The following is a 20,192-nucleotide window of genomic DNA, read 5'->3' as shown; positions in this document are numbered from 1 at the left end:
TTTTAATTTTTTATTCTATTTCATGTGTGAAATTTGAAATTTGTTTTTTTTTTTTTAATTTCGTATGAGGGCACTACCTAGTGATTTTTGCCATTGAAAATCGGTTTTATTTGGTATTGTGCTTAGCTACGAATTGTTAAATGTTATTTTTTTGTCATGATGACGAAAAAAGTAAAAAAAAAATAAAATCTGATTTTTTTATGTTTGAAGATTTGACGAACAAATTGTTTTTTTTTTTAACTCTCATAATTTATGTGAACATTTTTTAAACAGCTCATAAAATAAGTGAATAGTATGTATGTATTTGGTTCGTACTTACGTTAAAGTCATTTAAGTAAGATTTTTCATGTGAGATTTTTTTCTGTACATTTGCATTGAAAGCAGTGCCCCTGAAAGTAGGCAGTGATTTTTTTTAAAATTTTAAGTCAACTCATAATTTTTTTTTAGAAAAATAAAAAAAAATGTCAAAAATACTTGTTTTGTGGGCTAATTAACATTACATCTATCTTATACTTGCTACTAAAACACCATATGAAATAAAAAAAAAACTAACATTATTTTGTATTTCATGTTGTTATGCCTTAAAGAAACTCAATTCAATCGAAAGGGGTTGAAAACTTGACAACATAATAAATACTGCTCACAACTCACATTGCAATTAATTAAATCTAAAGTCTCGTTGCATTAACTAATATTATTCCAATTGGAATAGAAAAATTTCTCATAAGTTTCAACTTTGATAAGAAGTTTTCGCCAACGACCATACCACGATGAAAATATCGGTTCTCGTCCGATCACCGAAATCAAGCATCGTCGGGCGCGGTTAGTACTTAGATGGGGGACCGCTTGGGAACACCGCGTGTTGTTGGCACACGTGCCTTTTTGCCAGTATAAGGCTCTCTAGTCATACTTTTTTGTTTTTAATTTTTTATTCTATTTCATGTGTGAAATTTGAAATTTGTTTTTTTTTTTTTAATTTCGTATGAGGGCACTACCTAGTGATTTTTGCCATTGAAAATCGGTTTTATTTGGTATTGTGCTTAGCTACGAATTGTTAAATGTTATTTTTTTTGTCATGATGACGAAAAAAGTAAAAAAAAAATAAAATCTGATTTTTTTATGTTTGAAGATTTGACGAACAAATTGTTTTTTTTTTTAACTCTCATAATTTATGTGAACATTTTTTAAACAGCTCATAAAATAAGTGAATAGTATGTATGTATTTGGTTCGTACTTACGTTAAAGTCATTTAAGTAAGATTTTTCATGTGAGATTTTTTTCTGTACATTTGCATTGAAAGCAGTGCCCCTGAAAGTAGGCAGTGATTTTTTTTTTAAATTTTAAGTCAACTCATAATTTTTTTTTAGAAAAATAAAAAAAAATGTCAAAAATACTTGTTTTGTGGGCTAATTAACATTACATCTATCTTATACTTGCTACTAAAACACCATATGAAATAAAAAAAAACTAACATTATTTTGTATTTCATGTTGTTATGCCTTAAAGAAACTCAATTCAATCGAAAGGGGTTGAAAACTTGACAACATAATAAATACTGCTCACAACTCACATTGCAATTAATTAAATCTAAAGTCTCGTCGCATTAACTAATATTATTCCAATTGGAATAGAAAAATTTCTCATAAGTTTCAACTTTGATAAGAAGTTTTCGCCAACGACCATACCACGATGAAAATATCGGTTCTCGTCCGATCACCGAAATCAAGCATCGTCGGGCGCGGTTAGTACTTAGATGGGGGACCGCTTGGGAACACCGCGTGTTGTTGGCACACGTGCCTTTTTGCCAGTATAAGGCTCTCTAGTCATACTTTTTTTGTTTTTAATTTTGTATTCTATTTCATGTGTGAAATTTGAAATTTTTTTTTTTTTTTAAATTTCGTATGAGGGCACTACCTAGTGATTTTTGCCATTGAAAATCGGTTTTATTTGGTATTGTGCTTAGCTACGAATTGTTAAATGTTATTTTTTTGTCATGATGACGAAAAAAGTAAAAAAAAAATAAAATCTGATTTTTTTATGTTTGAAGATTTGACGAACAAATTGTTTTTTTTTTTAACTCTCATAATTTATGTGAACATTTTTTAAACAGCTCATAAAATAAGTGAATAGTATGTATGTATTTGGTTCGTACTTACGTTAAAGTCATTTAAGTAAGATTTTTCATGTGAGATTTTTTTCTGTACATTTGCATTGAAAGCAGTGCCCCTGAAAGTAGGCAGTGATTTTTTTTTAAATTTTAAGTCAACTCATAATTTTTTTTTAGAAAAATAAAAAAAAATGTCAAAAATACTTGTTTTGTGGGCTAATTAACATTACATCTATCTTATACTTGCTACTAAAACACCATATGAAATAAAAAAAAAACTAACATTATTTTGTATTTCATGTTGTTATGCCTTAAAGAAACTCAATTCAATCGAAAGGGGTTGAAAACTTGACAACATAATAAATACTGCTCACAACTCACATTGCAATTAATTAAATCTAAAGTCTCGTTGCATTAACTAATATTATTCCAATTGGAATAGAAAAATTTCTCATAAGTTTCAACTTTGATAAGAAGTTTTCGCCAACGACCATACCACGATGAAAATATCGGTTCTCGTCCGATCACCGAAATCAAGCATCGTCGGGCGCGGTTAGTACTTAGATGGGGGACCGCTTGGGAACACCGCGTGTTGTTGGCACACGTGCCTTTTTGCCAGTATAAGGCTCTCTAGTCATACTTTTTTGTTTTTAATTTTTTATTCTATTTCATGTGTGAAATTTGAAATTTGTTTTTTTTTTTTTTAATTTCGTATGAGGGCACTACCTAGTGATTTTTGCCATTGAAAATCGGTTTTATTTGGTATTGTGCTTAGCTACGAATTGTTAAATGTTATTTTTTTGTCATGATGACGAAAAAAGTAAAAAAAAAATAAAATCTGATTTTTTTATGTTTGAAGATTTGACGAACAAATTGTTTTTTTTTTAACTCTCATAATTTATGTGAACATTTTTTAAACAGCTCATAAAATAAGTGAATAGTATGTATGTATTTGGTTCGTACTTACGTTAAAGTCATTTAAGTAAGATTTTTCATGTGAGATTTTTTTCTGTACATTTGCATTGAAAGCAGTGCCCCTGAAAGTAGGTAGTGATTTTTTTTTAAATTTTAAGTCAACTCATAATTTTTTTTTAGAAAAATAAAAAAAAATGTCAAAAATACTTGTTTTGTGGGCTAATTAACATTACATCTATCTTATACTTGCTACTAAAACACCATATGAAATAAAAAAAAAACTAACATTATTTTGTATTTCATGTTGTTATGCCTTAAAGAAACTCAATTCAATCGAAAGGGGTTGAAAACTTGACAACATAATAAATACTGCTCACAACTCACATTGCAATTAATTAAATCTAAAGTCTCGTCGCATTAACTAATATTATTCCAATTGGAATAGAAAAATTTCTCATAAGTTTCAACTTTGATAAGAAGTTTTCGCCAACGACCATACCACGATGAAAATATCGGTTCTCGTCCGATCACCGAAATCAAGCATCGTCGGGCGCGGTTAGTACTTAGATGGGGGACCGCTTGGGAACACCGCGTGTTGTTGGCACACGTGCCTTTTTGCCAGTATAAGGCTCTCTAGTCATACTTTTTTGTTTTTAATTTTTTATTCTATTTCATGTGTGAAATTTGAAATTTGTTTTTTTTTTTTTTTAATTTCGTATGAGGGCACTACCTAGTGATTTTTGCCATTGAAAATCGGTTTTATTTGGTATTGTGCTTAGCTACGAATTGTTAAATGTTATTTTTTTTGTCATGATGACGAAAAAAGTAAAAAAAAAATAAAATCTGATTTTTTTATGTTTGAAGATTTGACGAACAAATTGTTTTTTTTTTTAACTCTCATAATTTATGTGAACATTTTTTAAACAGCTCATAAAATAAGTGAATAGTATGTATGTATTTGGTTCGTACTTACGTTAAAGTCATTTAAGTAAGATTTTTCATGTGAGATTTTTTTCTGTACATTTGCATTGAAAGCAGTGCCCCTGAAAGTAGGCAGTGATTTTTTTTTAAATTTTAAGTCAACTCATAATTTTTTTTTAGAAAAATAAAAAAAAATGTCAAAAATACTTGTTTTGTGGGCTAATTAACATTACATCTATCTTATACTTGCTACTAAAACACCATATGAAATAAAAAAAAAACTAACATTATTTTGTATTTCATGTTGTTATGCCTTAAAGAAACTCAATTCAATCGAAAGGGGTTGAAAACTTGACAACATAATAAATACTGCTCACAACTCACATTGCAATTAATTAAATCTAAAGTCTCGTTGCATTAACTAATATTATTCCAATTGGAATAGAAAAATTTCTCATAAGTTTCAACTTTGATAAGAAGTTTTCGCCAACGACCATACCACGATGAAAATATCGGTTCTCGTCCGATCACCGAAATCAAGCATCGTCGGGCGCGGTTAGTACTTAGATGGGGGACCGCTTGGGAACACCGCGTGTTGTTGGCACACGTGCCTTTTTGCCAGTATAAGGCTCTCTAGTCATACTTTTTTGTTTTTAATTTTTTATTCTATTTCATGTGTGAAATTTGAAATTTGTTTTTTTTTTTTTTAATTTCGTATGAGGGCACTACCTAGTCATTTTTGCCATTGAAAATCGGTTTTATTTGGTATTGTGCTTAGCTACGAATTGTTAAATGTTATTTTTTTGTCATGATGACGAAAAAAGTAAAAAAAAAAAAAAAATAAAATCTGATTTTTTTATGTTTGAAGATTTGACGAACAAATTGTTTTTTTTTTAACTCTCATAATTTATGTGAACATTTTTTAAACAGCTCATAAAATAAGTGAATAGTATGTATGTATTTGGTTCGTACTTACGTTAAAGTCATTTAAGTAAGATTTTTCATGTGAGATTTTTTTCTGTACATTTGCATTGAAAGCAGTGCCCCTGAAAGTAGGCAGTGATTTTTTTTTTAAATTTTAAGTCAACTCATAATTTTTTTTTAGAAAAATAAAAAAAAATGTCAAAAATACTTGTTTTGTGGGCTAATTAACATTACATCTATCTTATACTTGCTACTAAAGCCTTAAAGAAACTCAATTCAATCGAAAGGGGTTGAAAACTTGACAACATAATAAATACTGCTCACAACTCACATTGCAATTAATTAAATCTAAAGTCTCGTTGCATTAACTAATATTATTCCAATTGGAATAGAAAAATTTCTCATAAGTTTCAACTTTGATAAGAAGTTTTCGCCAACGACCATACCACGATGAAAATATCGGTTCTCGTCCGATCACCGAAATCAAGCATCGTCGGGCGCGGTTAGTACTTAGATGGGGGACCGCTTGGGAACACCGCGTGTTGTTGGCACACGTGCCTTTTTGCCAGTATAAGGCTCTCTAGTCATACTTTTTTGTTTTTAATTTTGTATTCTATTTCATGTGTGAAATTTGAAATTTTTTTTTTTTTTTTAAATTTCGTATGAGGGCACTACCTAGTGATTTTTGCCATTGAAAATCGGTTTTATTTGGTATTGTGCTTAGCTACGAATTGTTAAATGTTATTTTTTTGTCATGATGACGAAAAAAGTAAAAAAAAAATAAAATCTGATTTTTTTATGTTTGAAGATTTGACGAACAAATTGTTTTTTTTTTAACTCTCATAATTTATGTGAACATTTTTTAAACAGCTCATAAAATAAGTGAATAGTATGTATGTATTTGGTTCGTACTTACGTTAAAGTCATTTAAGTAAGATTTTTCATGTGAGATTTTTTTCTGTACATTTGCATTGAAAGCAGTGCCCCTGAAAGTAGGCAGTGATTTTTTTTTTAAATTTTAAGTCAACTCATAATTTTTTTTTAGAAAAATAAAAAAAAATGTCAAAAATACTTGTTTTGTGGGCTAATTAACATTACATCTATCTTATACTTGCTACTAAAACACCATATGAAATAAAAAAAAAACTAACATTATTTTGTATTTCATGTTGTTATGCCTTAAAGAAACTCAATTCAATCGAAAGGGGTTGAAAACTTGACAACATAATAAATACTGCTCACAACTCACATTGCAATTAATTAAATCTAAAGTCTCGTCGCATTAACTAATATTATTCCAATTGGAATAGAAAAATTTCTCATAAGTTTCAACTTTGATAAGAAGTTTTCGCCAACGACCATACCACGATGAAAATATCGGTTCTCGTCCGATCACCGAAATCAAGCATCGTCGGGCGCGGTTAGTACTTAGATGGGGGACCGCTTGGGAACACCGCGTGTTGTTGGCACACGTGCCTTTTTGCCAGTATAAGGCTCTCTAGTCATACTTTTTTTGTTTTTAATTTTGTATTCTATTTCATGTGTGAAATTTGAAATTTTTTTTTTTTTTTAAATTTCGTATGAGGGCACTACCTAGTGATTTTTGCCATTGAAAATCGGTTTTATTTGGTATTGTGCTTAGCTACGAATTGTTTAATGTTATTTTTTTGTCATGATGACGAAAAAAGTAAAAAAAAAATAAAATCTGATTTTTTTATGTTTGAAGATTTGACGAACAAATTTTTTTTTTTAACTCTCATAATTTATGTGAACATTTTTTAAACAGCCCATAAAATAAGTGAATAGTGTGTATGTATTTGGTTCGTACTTACGTTAAAGTCATTTAAGTAAGATTTTTCATGTGAGATTTTTTTCTGTACATTTGCATTGAAAGCAGTGCCCCTGAAAGTAGGCAGTGATTTTTTTTTAAATTTTAAGTCAACTCATAATTTTTTTTTAGAAAAATAAAAAAAATGTCAAAAATACTTGGTTTGTGGGCTAATTAACATTACATCTATCTTATACTTGCTACTAAAACACCATATGAAATAAAAAAAAAACTAACATTATTTTGTATTTCATGTTGTTATGCCTTAAAGAAACTCAATTCAATCGAAAGGGGTTGAAAACTTGACAACATAATAAATACTGCTCACAACTCACATTGCAATTAATTAAATCTAAAGTCTCGTTGCATTAACTAATATTATTCCAATTGGAATAGAAAAATTTCTCATAAGTTTCAACTTTGATAAGAAGTTTTCGCCAACGACCATACCACGATGAAAATATCGGTTCTCGTCCGATCACCGAAATCAAGCATCGTCGGGCGCGGTTAGTACTTAGATGGGGGACCGCTTGGGAACACCGCGTGTTGTTGGCACACGTGCCTTTTTGCCAGTATAAGGCTCTCTAGTCATACTTTTTTTGTTTTTAATTTTGTATTCTATTTCATGTGTGAAATTTGAAATTTTTTTTTTTTTTTTAATTTCGTATGAGGGCACTACCTAGTGATTTTTGCCATTGAAAATCGGTTTTATTTGGTATTGTGCTTAGCTACGAATTGTTTAATGTTATTTTTTTGTCATGATGACGAAAAAAGTAAAAAAAAAATAAAATCTGATTTTTTTATGTTTGAAGATTTGACGAACAAATTTTTTTTTTTAACTCTCATAATTTATGTGAACATTTTTTAAACAGCCCATAAAATAAGTGAATAGTGTGTATGTATTTGGTTCGTACTTACGTTAAAGTCATTTAAGTAAGATTTTTCATGTGAGATTTTTTTCTGTACATTTGCATTGAAAGCAGTGCCCCTGAAAGTAGGCAGTGATTTTTTTTTAAATTTTAAGTCAACTCATAATTTTTTTTTAGAAAAATAAAAAAAATGTCAAAAATACTTGTTTTGTGGGCTAATTAACATTACATCTATCTTATACTTGCTACTAAAACACCATATGAAATAAAAAAAAAACTAACATTATTTTGTATTTCATGTTGTTATGCCTTAAAGAAACTCAATTCAATCGAAAGGGGTTGAAAACTTGACAACATAATAAATACTGCTCACAACTCACATTGCAATTAATTAAATCTAAAGTCTCGTTGCATTAACTAATATTATTCCAATTGGAATAGAAAAATTTCTCATAAGTTTCAACTTTGATAAGAAGTTTTCGCCAACGACCATACCACGATGAAAATATCGGTTCTCGTCCGATCACCGAAATCAAGCATCGTCGGGCGCGGTTAGTACTTAGATGGGGGACCGCTTGGGAACACCGCGTGTTGTTGGCACACGTGCCTTTTTGCCAGTATAAGGCTCTCTAGTCATACTTTTTTGTTTTTAATTTTTTATTCTATTTCATGTGTGAAATTTGAAATTTGTTTTTTTTTTTTTAATTTCGTATGAGGGCACTACCTAGTGATTTTTGCCATTGAAAATCGGTTTTATTTGGTATTGTGCTTAGCTACGAATTGTTAAATGTTATTTTTTTGTCATGATGACGAAAAAAGTAAAAAAAAAATAAAATCTGATTTTTTTATGTTTGAAGATTTGACGAACAAATTTTTTTTTTAACTCTCATAATTTATGTGAACATTTTTTAAACAGCCCATAAAATAAGTGAATAGTGTGTATGTATTTGGTTCGTACTTACGTTAAAGTCATTTAAGTAAGATTTTTCATGTGAGATTTTTTTCTGTACATTTGCATTGAAAGCAGTGCCCCTGAAAGTAGGCAGTGTTTTTTTTTTAAATTTTAAGTCAACTCATAATTTTTTTTTAGAAAAATAAAAAAAAATAAAAAATACTTGTTTTGTGGGCTAATATACATTACATCTATCTTATACTTGCTACTAAAACACCATATGAAATAAAAAAAAAACTAACATTATTTTGTATTTCATGTTGTTATGCCTTAAAGAAACTCAATTCAATCGAAAGGGGTTGAAAACTTGACAACATAATAAATACTGCTCACAACTCACATTGCAATTAATTAAATCTAAAGTCTCGTTGCATTAACTAATATTATTCCAATTGGAATAGAAAAATTTCTCATAAGTTTCAACTTTGATAAGAAGTTTTCGCCAACGACCATACCACGATGAAAATATCGGTTCTCGTCCGATCACCGAAATCAAGCATCGTCGGGCGCGGTTAGTACTTAGATGGGGGACCGCTTGGGAACACCGCGTGTTGTTGGCACACGTGCCTTTTTGCCAGTATAAGGCTCTCTAGTCATACTTTTTTGTTTTTAATTTTTTATTCTATTTCATGTGTGAAATTTGAAATTTGTTTTTTTTTTTTTAATTTCGTATGAGGGCACTACCTAGTGATTTTTGCCATTGAAAATCGGTTTTATTTGGTATTGTGCTTAGCTACGAATTGTTAAATGTTATTTTTTTGTCATGATGACGAAAAAAGTAAAAAAAAAATAAAATCTGATTTTTTTATGTTTGAAGATTTGACGAACAAATTGTTTTTTTTTTAACTCTCATAATTTATGTGAACATTTTTTAAACAGCTCATAAAATAAGTGAATAGTATGTATGTATTTGGTTCGTACTTACGTTAAAGTCATTTAAGTAAGATTTTTCATGTGAGATTTTTTTCTGTACATTTGCATTGAAAGCAGTGCCCCTGAAAGTAGGCAGTGATTTTTTTTTAAATTTTAAGTCAACTCATAATTTTTTTTTAGAAAAATAAAAAAAAATGTCAAAAATACTTGTTTTGTGGGCTAATTAACATTACATCTATCTTATACTTGCTACTAAAACACCATATGAAATAAAAAAAAAAACTAACATTATTTTGTATTTCATGTTGTTATGCCTTAAAGAAACTCAATTCAATCGAAAGGGGTTGAAAACTTGACAACATAATAAATACTGCTCACAACTCACATTGCAATTAATTAAATCTAAAGTCTCGTTGCATTAACTAATATTATTCCAATTGGAATAGAAAAATTTCTCATAAGTTTCAACTTTGATAAGAAGTTTTCGCCAACGACCATACCACGATGAAAATATCGGTTCTCGTCCGATCACCGAAATCAAGCATCGTCGGGCGCGGTTAGTACTTAGATGGGGGACCGCTTGGGAACACCGCGTGTTGTTGGCACACGTGCCTTTTTGCCAGTATAAGGCTCTCTAGTCATACTTTTTTGTTTTTAATTTTTTATTCTATTTCATGTGTGAAATTTGAAATTTGTTTTTTTTTTTTTTAATTTCGTATGAGGGCACTACCTAGTGATTTTTGCCATTGAAAATCGGTTTTATTTGGTATTGTGCTTAGCTACGAATTGTTAAATGTTATTTTTTTGTCATGATGACGAAAAAAGTAAAAAAAAAATAAAATCTGATTTTTTTATGTTTGAAGATTTGACGAACAAATTGTTTTTTTTTTAACTCTCATAATTTATGTGAACATTTTTTAAACAGCTCATAAAATAAGTGAATAGTATGTATGTATTTGGTTCGTACTTACGTTAAAGTCATTTAAGTAAGATTTTTCATGTGAGATTTTTTTCTGTACATTTGCATTGAAAGCAGTGCCCCTGAAAGTAGGCAGTGATTTTTTTTTAAATTTTAAGTCAACTCATAATTTTTTTTTAGAAAAATAAAAAAAAATGTCAAAAATACTTGTTTTGTGGGCTAATTAACATTACATCTATCTTATACTTGCTACTAAAACACCATATGAAATAAAAAAAAAACTAACATTATTTTGTATTTCATGTTGTTATGCCTTAAAGAAACTCAATTCAATCGAAAGGGGTTGAAAACTTGACAACATAATAAATACTGCTCACAACTCACATTGCAATTAATTAAATCTAAAGTCTCGTTGCATTAACTAATATTATTCCAATTGGAATAGAAAAATTTCTCATAAGTTTCAACTTTGATAAGAAGTTTTCGCCAACGACCATACCACGATGAAAATATCGGTTCTCGTCCGATCACCGAAATCAAGCATCGTCGGGCGCGGTTAGTACTTAGATGGGGGACCGCTTGGGAACACCGCGTGTTGTTGGCACACGTGCCTTTTTGCCAGTATAAGGCTCTCTAGTCATACTTTTTTGTTTTTAATTTTTTATTCTATTTCATGTGTGAAATTTGAAATTTGTTTTTTTTTTTTTAATTTCGTATGAGGGCACTACCTAGTGATTTTTGCCATTGAAAATCGGTTTTATTTGGTATTGTGCTTAGCTACGAATTGTTAAATGTTATTTTTTTGTCATGATGACGAAAAAAGTAAAAAAAAAATAAAATCTGATTTTTTTATGTTTGAAGATTTGACGAACAAATTGTTTTTTTTTTAACTCTCATAATTTATGTGAACATTTTTTAAACAGCTCATAAAATAAGTGAATAGTATGTATGTATTTGGTTCGTACTTACGTTAAAGTCATTTAAGTAAGATTTTTCATGTGAGATTTTTTTCTGTACATTTGCATTGAAAGCAGTGCCCCTGAAAGTAGGCAGTGATTTTTTTTTAAATTTTAAGTCAACTCATAATTTTTTTTTAGAAAAATAAAAAAAAATGTCAAAAATACTTGTTTTGTGGGCTAATTAACATTACATCTATCTTATACTTGCTACTAAAACACCATATGAAATAAAAAAAAAAACTAACATTATTTTGTATTTCATGTTGTTATGCCTTAAAGAAACTCAATTCAATCGAAAGGGGTTGAAAACTTGACAACATAATAAATACTGCTCACAACTCACATTGCAATTAATTAAATCTAAAGTCTCGTTGCATTAACTAATATTATTCCAATTGGAATAGAAAAATTTCTCATAAGTTTCAACTTTGATAAGAAGTTTTCGCCAACGACCATACCACGATGAAAATATCGGTTCTCGTCCGATCACCGAAATCAAGCATCGTCGGGCGCGGTTAGTACTTAGATGGGGGACCGCTTGGGAACACCGCGTGTTGTTGGCACACGTGCCTTTTTGCCAGTATAAGGCTCTCTAGTCATACTTTTTTGTTTTTAATTTTTTATTCTATTTCATGTGTGAAATTTGAAATTTGTTTTTTTTTTTTTAATTTCGTATGAGGGCACTACCTAGTGATTTTTGCCATTGAAAATCGGTTTTATTTGGTATTGTGCTTAGCTACGAATTGTTAAATGTTATTTTTTTGTCATGATGACGAAAAAAGTAAAAAAAAAATAAAATCTGATTTTTTTATGTTTGAAGATTTGACGAACAAATTGTTTTTTTTTTAACTCTCATAATTTATGTGAACATTTTTTAAACAGCTCATAAAATAAGTGAATAGTATGTATGTATTTGGTTCGTACTTACGTTAAAGTCATTTAAGTAAGATTTTTCATGTGAGATTTTTTTCTGTACATTTGCATTGAAAGCAGTGCCCCTGAAAGTAGGCAGTGATTTTTTTTTAAATTTTAAGTCAACTCATAATTTTTTTTTAGAAAAATAAAAAAAAATGTCAAAAATACTTGTTTTGTGGGCTAATTAACATTACATCTATCTTATACTTGCTACTAAAACACCATATGAAATAAAAAAAAAACTAACATTATTTTGTATTTCATGTTGTTATGCCTTAAAGAAACTCAATTCAATCGAAAGGGGTTGAAAACTTGACAACATAATAAATACTGCTCACAACTCACATTGCAATTAATTAAATCTAAAGTCTCGTTGCATTAACTAATATTATTCCAATTGGAATAGAAAAATTTCTCATAAGTTTCAACTTTGATAAGAAGTTTTCGCCAACGACCATACCACGATGAAAATATCGGTTCTCGTCCGATCACCGAAATCAAGCATCGTCGGGCGCGGTTAGTACTTAGATGGGGGACCGCTTGGGAACACCGCGTGTTGTTGGCACACGTGCCTTTTTGCCAGTATAAGGCTCTCTAGTCATACTTTTTTGTTTTTAATTTTTTATTCTATTTCATGTGTGAAATTTGAAATTTGTTTTTTTTTTTTTAATTTCGTATGAGGGCACTACCTAGTGATTTTTGCCATTGAAAATCGGTTTTATTTGGTATTGTGCTTAGCTACGAATTGTTAAATGTTATTTTTTTGTCATGATGACGAAAAAAGTAAAAAAAAAATAAAATCTGATTTTTTTATGTTTGAAGATTTGACGAACAAATTGTTTTTTTTTTAACTCTCATAATTTATGTGAACATTTTTTAAACAGCTCATAAAATAAGTGAATAGTATGTATGTATTTGGTTCGTACTTACGTTAAAGTCATTTAAGTAAGATTTTTCATGTGAGATTTTTTTCTGTACATTTGCATTGAAAGCAGTGCCCCTGAAAGTAGGCAGTGATTTTTTTTTAAATTTTAAGTCAACTCATAATTTTTTTTTAGAAAAATAAAAAAAAATGTCAAAAATACTTGTTTTGTGGGCTAATTAACATTACATCTATCTTATACTTGCTACTAAAACACCATATGAAATAAAAAAAAAAACTAACATTATTTTGTATTTCATGTTGTTATGCCTTAAAGAAACTCAATTCAATCGAAAGGGGTTGAAAACTTGACAACATAATAAATACTGCTCACAACTCACATTGCAATTAATTAAATCTAAAGTCTCGTTGCATTAACTAATATTATTCCAATTGGAATAGAAAAATTTCTCATAAGTTTCAACTTTGATAAGAAGTTTTCGCCAACGACCATACCACGATGAAAATATCGGTTCTCGTCCGATCACCGAAATCAAGCATCGTCGGGCGCGGTTAGTACTTAGATGGGGGACCGCTTGGGAACACCGCGTGTTGTTGGCACACGTGCCTTTTTGCCAGTATAAGGCTCTCTAGTCATACTTTTTTGTTTTTAATTTTTTATTCTATTTCATGTGTGAAATTTGAAATTTGTTTTTTTTTTTTTAATTTCGTATGAGGGCACTACCTAGTGATTTTTGCCATTGAAAATCGGTTTTATTTGGTATTGTGCTTAGCTACGAATTGTTAAATGTTATTTTTTTGTCATGATGACGAAAAAAGTAAAAAAAAAATAAAATCTGATTTTTTTATGTTTGAAGATTTGACGAACAAATTGTTTTTTTTTTTAACTCTCATAATTTATGTGAACATTTTTTAAACAGCTCATAAAATAAGTGAATAGTATGTATGTATTTGGTTCGTACTTACGTTAAAGTCATTTAAGTAAGATTTTTCATGTGAGATTTTTTTCTGTACATTTGCATTGAAAGCAGTGCCCCTGAAAGTAGGCAGTGATTTTTTTTTAAATTTTAAGTCAACTCATAATTTTTTTTTAGAAAAATAAAAAAAAATGTCAAAAATACTTGTTTTGTGGGCTAATTAACATTACATCTATCTTATACTTGCTACTAAAACACCATATGAAATAAAAAAAAAACTAACATTATTTTGTATTTCATGTTGTTATGCCTTAAAGAAACTCAATTCAATCGAAAGGGGTTGAAAACTTGACAACATAATAAATACTGCTCACAACTCACATTGCAATTAATTAAATCTAAAGTCTCGTTGCATTAACTAATATTATTCCAATTGGAATAGAAAAATTTCTCATAAGTTTCAACTTTGATAAGAAGTTTTCGCCAACGACCATACCACGATGAAAATATCGGTTCTCGTCCGATCACCGAAATCAAGCATCGTCGGGCGCGGTTAGTACTTAGATGGGGGACCGCTTGGGAACACCGCGTGTTGTTGGCACACGTGCCTTTTTGCCAGTATAAGGCTCTCTAGTCATACTTTTTTGTTTTTAATTTTTTATTCTATTTCATGTGTGAAATTTGAAATTTGTTTTTTTTTTTTTAATTTCGTATGAGGGCACTACCTAGTGATTTTTGCCATTGAAAATCGGTTTTATTTGGTATTGTGCTTAGCTACGAATTGTTAAATGTTATTTTTTTGTCATGATGACGAAAAAAGTAAAAAAAAAATAAAATCTGATTTTTTTATGTTTGAAGATTTGACGAACAAATTGTTTTTTTTTTAACTCTCATAATTTATGTGAACATTTTTTAAACAGCTCATAAAATAAGTGAATAGTATGTATGTATTTGGTTCGTACTTACGTTAAAGTCATTTAAGTAAGATTTTTCATGTGAGATTTTTTTCTGTACATTTGCATTGAAAGCAGTGCCCCTGAAAGTAGGCAGTGATTTTTTTTTTAAATTTTAAGTCAACTCATAATTTTTTTTTAGAAAAATAAAAAAAAATGTCAAAAATACTTGTTTTGTGGGCTAATTAACATTACATCTATCTTATACTTGCTACTAAAACACCATATGAAATAAAAAAAAAACTAACATTATTTTGTATTTCATGTTGTTATGCCTTAAAGAAACTCAATTCAATCGAAAGGGGTTGAAAACTTGACAACATAATAAATACTGCTCACAACTCACATTGCAATTAATTAAATCTAAAGTCTCGTTGCATTAACTAATATTATTCCAATTGGAATAGAAAAATTTCTCATAAGTTTCAACTTTGATAAGAAGTTTTCGCCAACGACCATACCACGATGAAAATATCGGTTCTCGTCCGATCACCGAAATCAAGCATCGTCGGGCGCGGTTAGTACTTAGATGGGGGACCGCTTGGGAACACCGCGTGTTGTTGGCACACGTGCCTTTTTGCCAGTATAAGGCTCTCTAGTCATACTTTTTTGTTTTTAATTTTTTATTCTATTTCATGTGTGAAATTTGAAATTTGTTTTTTTTTTTTTAATTTCGTATGAGGGCACTACCTAGTGATTTTTGCCATTGAAAATCGGTTTTATTTGGTATTGTGCTTAGCTACGAATTGTTAAATGTTATTTTTTTGTCATGATGACGAAAAAAGTAAAAAAAAAATAAAATCTGATTTTTTTATGTTTGAAGATTTGACGAACAAATTGTTTTTTTTTTAACTCTCATAATTTATGTGAACATTTTTTAAACAGCTCATAAAATAAGTGAATAGTATGTATGTATTTGGTTCGTACTTACGTTAAAGTCATTTAAGTAAGATTTTTCATGTGAGATTTTTTTCTGTACATTTGCATTGAAAGCAGTGCCCCTGAAAGTAGGCAGTGATTTTTTTTTAAATTTTAAGTCAACTCATAATTTTTTTTTAGAAAAATAAAAAAAAATGTCAAAAATACTTGTTTTGTGGGCTAATTAACATTACATCTATCTTATACTTGCTACTAAAACACCATATGAAATAAAAAAAAACTAACATTATTTTGTATTTCATGTTGTTATGCCTTAAAGAAACTCAATTCAATCGAAAGGGGTTGAAAACTTGACAACATAATAAATACTGCTCACAACTCACATTGCAATTAATTAAATCTAAAGTCTCGTTGCATTAACTAATATTATTCCAATTGGAATAGAAAAATTTCTCATAAGTTTCAACTTTGATAAGAAGTTTTCGCCAACGACCATACCACGATGAAAATATCGGTTCTCGTCCGATCACCGAAATCAAGCATCGTCGGGCGCGGTTAGTACTTAGATGGGGGACCGCTTGGGAACACCGCGTGTTGTTGGCACACGTGCCTTTTTGCCAGTATAAGGCTCTCTAGTCATACTTTTTTGTTTTTAATTTTTTATTCTATTTCATGTGTGAAATTTGAAATTTGTTTTTTTTTTTTTAATTTCGTATGAGGGCACTACCTAGTGATTTTTGCCATTGAAAATCGGTTTTATTTGGTATTGTGCTTAGCTACGAATTGTTAAATGTTATTTTTTTGTCATGATGACGAAAAAAGTAAAAAAAAAATAAAATCTGATTTTTTTATGTTTGAAGATTTGACGAACAAATTGTTTTTTTTTTAACTCTCATAATTTATGTGAACATTTTTTAAACAGCTCATAAAATAAGTGAATAGTATGTATGTATTTGGTTCGTACTTACGTTAAAGTCATTTAAGTAAGATTTTTCATGTGAGATTTTTTTCTGTACATTTGCATTGAAAGCAGTGCCCCTGAAAGTAGGCAGTGATTTTTTTTTAAATTTTAAGTCAACTCATAATTTTTTTTTAGAAAAATAAAAAAAAATGTCAAAAATACTTGTTTTGTGGGCTAATTAACATTACATCTATCTTATACTTGCTACTAAAACACCATATGAAATAAAAAAAAAAATAACATTATTTTGTATTTCATGTTGTTATGCCTTAAAGAAACTCAATTCAATCGAAAGGGGTTGAAAACTTGACAACATAATAAATACTGCTCACAACTCACATTGCAATTAATTAAATCTAAAGTCTCGTTGCATTAACTAATATTATTCCAATTGGAATAGAAAAATTTCTCATAAGTTTCAACTTTGATAAGAAGTTTTCGCCAACGACCATACCACGATGAAAATATCGGTTCTCGTCCGATCACCGAAATCAAGCATCGTCGGGCGCGGTTAGTACTTAGATGGGGGACCGCTTGGGAACACCGCGTGTTGTTGGCACACGTGCCTTTTTGCCAGTATAAGGCTCTCTAGTCATACTTTTTTGTTTTTAATTTTTTATTCTATTTCATGTGTGAAATTTGAAATTTGTTTTTTTTTTTTTAATTTCGTATGAGGGCACTACCTAGTGATTTTTGCCATTGAAAATCGGTTTTATTTGGTATTGTGCTTAGCTACGAATTGTTAAATGTTATTTTTTTGTCATGATGACGAAAAAAGTAAAAAAAAAATAAAATCTGATTTTTTTATGTTTGAAGATTTGACGAACAAATTGTTTTTTTTTTAACTCTCATAATTTATGTGAACATTTTTTAAACAGCTCATAAAATAAGTGAATAGTATGTATGTATTTGGTTCGTACTTACGTTAAAGTCATTTAAGTAAGATTTTTCATGTGAGATTTTTTTCTGTACATTTGCATTGAAAGCAGTGCCCCTGAAAGTAGGCAGTGATTTTTTTTTTAAATTTTAAGTCAACTCATAATTTTTTTTTAGAAAAATAAAAAAAAATGTCAAAAATACTTGTTTTGTGGGCTAATTAACATTACATCTATCTTATACTTGCTACTAAAACACCATATGAAATAAAAAAAAAACTAACATTATTTTGTATTTCATGTTGTTATGCCTTAAAGAAACTCAATTCAATCGAAAGGGGTTGAAAACTTGACAACATAATAAATACTGCTCACAACTCACATTGCAATTAATTAAATCTAAAGTCTCGTTGCATTAACTAATATTATTCCAATTGGAATAGAAAAATTTCTCATAAGTTTCAACTTTGATAAGAAGTTTTCGCCAACGACGATACCACGATGAAAATATCGGTTCTCGTCCGATCACCGAAATCAAGCATCGTCGGGCGCGGTTAGTACTTAGATGGGGGACCGCTTGGGAACACCGCGTGTTGTTGGCACACGTGTCTTTTTGCCAGTATAAGGCTCTCTAGTCATACTTTTTTGTTTTTAATTTTTTATTCTATTTCATGTGTGAAATTTGAAATTTGTTTTTTTTTTTTTAATTTCGTATGAGGGCACTACCTAGTGATTTTTGCCATTGAAAATCGGTTTTATTTGGTATTGTGCTTAGCTACGAATTGTTAAATGTTATTTTTTTGTCATGATGACGAAAAAAGTAAAAAAAAAATAAAATCTGATTTTTTTATGTTTGAAGATTTGACGAACAAATTGTTTTTTTTTTAACTCTCATAATTTATGTGAACATTTTTTAAACAGCTCATAAAATAAGTGAATAGTATGTATGTATTTGGTTCGTACTTACGTTAAAGTCATTTAAGTAAGATTTTTCATGTGAGATTTTTTTCTGTACACTTGCATTGAAAGCAGTGCCCCTGAAAGTAGGCAGTGATTTTTTTTTAAATTTTAAGTCAACTCATAATTTTTTTTTAGAAAAATAAAAAAAAATGTCAAAAATACTTGTTTTGTGGGCTAATTAACATTACATCTATCTTATACTTGCTACTAAAACACCATATGAAATAAAAAAAAACTAACATTATTTTGTATTTCATGTTGTTATGCCTTAAAGAAACTCAATTCAATCGAAAGGGGTTGAAAACTTGACAACATAATAAATACTGCTCACAACTCACATTGCAATTAATTAAATCTAAAGTCTCGTTGCATTAACTAATATTATTCCAATTGGAATAGAAAAATTTCTCATAAGTTTCAACTTTGATAAGAAGTTTTCGCCAACGACCATACCACGATGAAAATATCGGTTCTCGTCCGATCACCGAAATCAAGCATCGTCGGGCGCGGTTAGTACTTAGATGGGGGACCGCTTGGGAACACCGCGTGTTGTTGGCACACGTGCCTTTTTGCCAGTATAAGGCTCTCTAGTCATACTTTTTTGTTTTTAATTTTTTATTCTATTTCATGTGTGAAATTTGAAATTTTTTTTTTTTTTTAAATTTCGTATGAGGGCACTACCTAGTGATTTTTGCCATTGAAAATCGGTTTTATTTGGTATTGTGCTTAGCTACGAATTGTTTAATGTTATTTTTTTGTCATGATGACGAAAAAAGTAAAAAAAAAATAAAATCTGATTTTTTTATGTTTGAAGATTTGACGAACAAATTTTTTTTTTTAACTCTCATAATTTATGTGAACATTTTTTAAACAGCCCATAAAATAAGTGAATAGTGTGTATGTATTTGGTTCGTACTTACGTTAAAGTCATTTAAGTAAGATTTTTCATGTGAGATTTTTTTCTGTACATTTGCATTGAAAGCAGTGCCCCTGAAAGTAGGCAGTGATTTTTTTTTAAATTTTAAGTCAACTCATAATTTTTTTTTAGAAAAATAAAAAAAATGTCAAAAATACTTGTTTTGTGGGCTAATTAACATTACATCTATCTTATACTTGCTACTAAAACACCATATGAAATAAAAAAAAACTAACATTATTTTGTATTTCATGTTGTTATGCCTTAAAGAAACTCAATTCAATCGAAAGGGGTTGAAAACTTGACAACATAATAAATACTGCTCACAACTCACATTGCAATTAATTAAATCTAAAGTCTCGTTGCATTAACTAATATTATTCCAATTGGAATAGAAAAATTTCTCATAAGTTTCAACTTTGATAAGAAGTTTTCGCCAACGACCATACCACCATGAAAATATCGGTTCTCGTCCGATCACCGAAATCAAGCATCGTCGGGCGCGGTTAGTACTTAGATGGGGGACCGCTTGGGAACACCGCGTGTTGTTGGCACACGTGCCTTTTTGCCAGTATAAGGCTCTCTAGTCATACTTTTTTGTTTTTAATTTTTTATTCTATTTCATGTGTGAAATTTGAAATTTGTTTTTTTTTTTTTTAATTTCGT

General features: G+C 29.5%; 22 non-coding genes across 22 annotated transcripts; all 22 read left to right on the top strand.

The window, feature by feature from the left end:
- The first annotated feature begins 752 nt into the window (after positions 1-752).
- LOC129917447 (5S ribosomal RNA) lies at positions 753-871 on the top strand. Its single transcript, XR_008772803.1, has one exon. It is a non-coding gene; the product is annotated as a 5S ribosomal RNA (ribosomal RNA).
- Positions 872-1,671: 800 nt separating this feature from the next.
- Positions 1,672-1,790, top strand: LOC129917446 (5S ribosomal RNA). Its single transcript, XR_008772802.1, has one exon. It is a non-coding gene; the product is annotated as a 5S ribosomal RNA (ribosomal RNA).
- Positions 1,791-2,589: 799 nt separating this feature from the next.
- Positions 2,590-2,708, top strand: LOC129917445 (5S ribosomal RNA). Its single transcript, XR_008772801.1, has one exon. It is a non-coding gene; the product is annotated as a 5S ribosomal RNA (ribosomal RNA).
- A 799-nt stretch (positions 2,709-3,507) lies between these two features.
- LOC129917444 (5S ribosomal RNA) lies at positions 3,508-3,626 on the top strand. The gene has a single exon (XR_008772800.1). It is a non-coding gene; the product is annotated as a 5S ribosomal RNA (ribosomal RNA).
- An 802-nt stretch (positions 3,627-4,428) lies between these two features.
- LOC129917442 (5S ribosomal RNA) lies at positions 4,429-4,547 on the top strand. Its single transcript, XR_008772798.1, has one exon. It is a non-coding gene; the product is annotated as a 5S ribosomal RNA (ribosomal RNA).
- A 752-nt stretch (positions 4,548-5,299) lies between these two features.
- On the top strand, positions 5,300-5,418 carry LOC129917441 (5S ribosomal RNA). Its single transcript, XR_008772797.1, has one exon. It is a non-coding gene; the product is annotated as a 5S ribosomal RNA (ribosomal RNA).
- A 799-nt stretch (positions 5,419-6,217) lies between these two features.
- Positions 6,218-6,336, top strand: LOC129917440 (5S ribosomal RNA). The gene has a single exon (XR_008772796.1). It is a non-coding gene; the product is annotated as a 5S ribosomal RNA (ribosomal RNA).
- Positions 6,337-7,131: 795 nt separating this feature from the next.
- On the top strand, positions 7,132-7,250 carry LOC129917439 (5S ribosomal RNA). The gene has a single exon (XR_008772795.1). It is a non-coding gene; the product is annotated as a 5S ribosomal RNA (ribosomal RNA).
- A 795-nt stretch (positions 7,251-8,045) lies between these two features.
- Positions 8,046-8,164, top strand: LOC129917437 (5S ribosomal RNA). The gene has a single exon (XR_008772793.1). It is a non-coding gene; the product is annotated as a 5S ribosomal RNA (ribosomal RNA).
- Positions 8,165-8,957: 793 nt separating this feature from the next.
- Positions 8,958-9,076, top strand: LOC129917426 (5S ribosomal RNA). Its single transcript, XR_008772783.1, has one exon. It is a non-coding gene; the product is annotated as a 5S ribosomal RNA (ribosomal RNA).
- Positions 9,077-9,875: 799 nt separating this feature from the next.
- On the top strand, positions 9,876-9,994 carry LOC129917414 (5S ribosomal RNA). The gene has a single exon (XR_008772772.1). It is a non-coding gene; the product is annotated as a 5S ribosomal RNA (ribosomal RNA).
- Positions 9,995-10,793: 799 nt separating this feature from the next.
- Positions 10,794-10,912, top strand: LOC129917402 (5S ribosomal RNA). The gene has a single exon (XR_008772764.1). It is a non-coding gene; the product is annotated as a 5S ribosomal RNA (ribosomal RNA).
- Positions 10,913-11,711: 799 nt separating this feature from the next.
- Positions 11,712-11,830, top strand: LOC129917391 (5S ribosomal RNA). Its single transcript, XR_008772753.1, has one exon. It is a non-coding gene; the product is annotated as a 5S ribosomal RNA (ribosomal RNA).
- Positions 11,831-12,628: 798 nt separating this feature from the next.
- On the top strand, positions 12,629-12,747 carry LOC129917379 (5S ribosomal RNA). Its single transcript, XR_008772742.1, has one exon. It is a non-coding gene; the product is annotated as a 5S ribosomal RNA (ribosomal RNA).
- A 799-nt stretch (positions 12,748-13,546) lies between these two features.
- Positions 13,547-13,665, top strand: LOC129917366 (5S ribosomal RNA). Its single transcript, XR_008772729.1, has one exon. It is a non-coding gene; the product is annotated as a 5S ribosomal RNA (ribosomal RNA).
- A 799-nt stretch (positions 13,666-14,464) lies between these two features.
- LOC129917354 (5S ribosomal RNA) lies at positions 14,465-14,583 on the top strand. The gene has a single exon (XR_008772718.1). It is a non-coding gene; the product is annotated as a 5S ribosomal RNA (ribosomal RNA).
- Positions 14,584-15,382: 799 nt separating this feature from the next.
- Positions 15,383-15,501, top strand: LOC129917343 (5S ribosomal RNA). The gene has a single exon (XR_008772707.1). It is a non-coding gene; the product is annotated as a 5S ribosomal RNA (ribosomal RNA).
- A 797-nt stretch (positions 15,502-16,298) lies between these two features.
- LOC129917331 (5S ribosomal RNA) lies at positions 16,299-16,417 on the top strand. The gene has a single exon (XR_008772696.1). It is a non-coding gene; the product is annotated as a 5S ribosomal RNA (ribosomal RNA).
- A 798-nt stretch (positions 16,418-17,215) lies between these two features.
- LOC129917319 (5S ribosomal RNA) lies at positions 17,216-17,334 on the top strand. The gene has a single exon (XR_008772685.1). It is a non-coding gene; the product is annotated as a 5S ribosomal RNA (ribosomal RNA).
- Positions 17,335-18,133: 799 nt separating this feature from the next.
- LOC129917400 (5S ribosomal RNA) lies at positions 18,134-18,252 on the top strand. The gene has a single exon (XR_008772762.1). It is a non-coding gene; the product is annotated as a 5S ribosomal RNA (ribosomal RNA).
- A 797-nt stretch (positions 18,253-19,049) lies between these two features.
- Positions 19,050-19,168, top strand: LOC129917307 (5S ribosomal RNA). Its single transcript, XR_008772674.1, has one exon. It is a non-coding gene; the product is annotated as a 5S ribosomal RNA (ribosomal RNA).
- A 793-nt stretch (positions 19,169-19,961) lies between these two features.
- On the top strand, positions 19,962-20,080 carry LOC129917404 (5S ribosomal RNA). Its single transcript, XR_008772766.1, has one exon. It is a non-coding gene; the product is annotated as a 5S ribosomal RNA (ribosomal RNA).
- Positions 20,081-20,192: the final 112 nt, after the last annotated feature.

The sequence above is a fragment of the Episyrphus balteatus genome, chromosome 3, assembly GCF_945859705.1.
Source record: "Episyrphus balteatus chromosome 3, idEpiBalt1.1, whole genome shotgun sequence".
NCBI lineage: Eukaryota > Metazoa > Arthropoda > Insecta > Diptera > Syrphidae > Episyrphus > Episyrphus balteatus.
The sequence above is the reverse complement of the archived record's forward strand: the minus strand, read 5'-3'. Positions and strand labels throughout refer to the sequence as shown.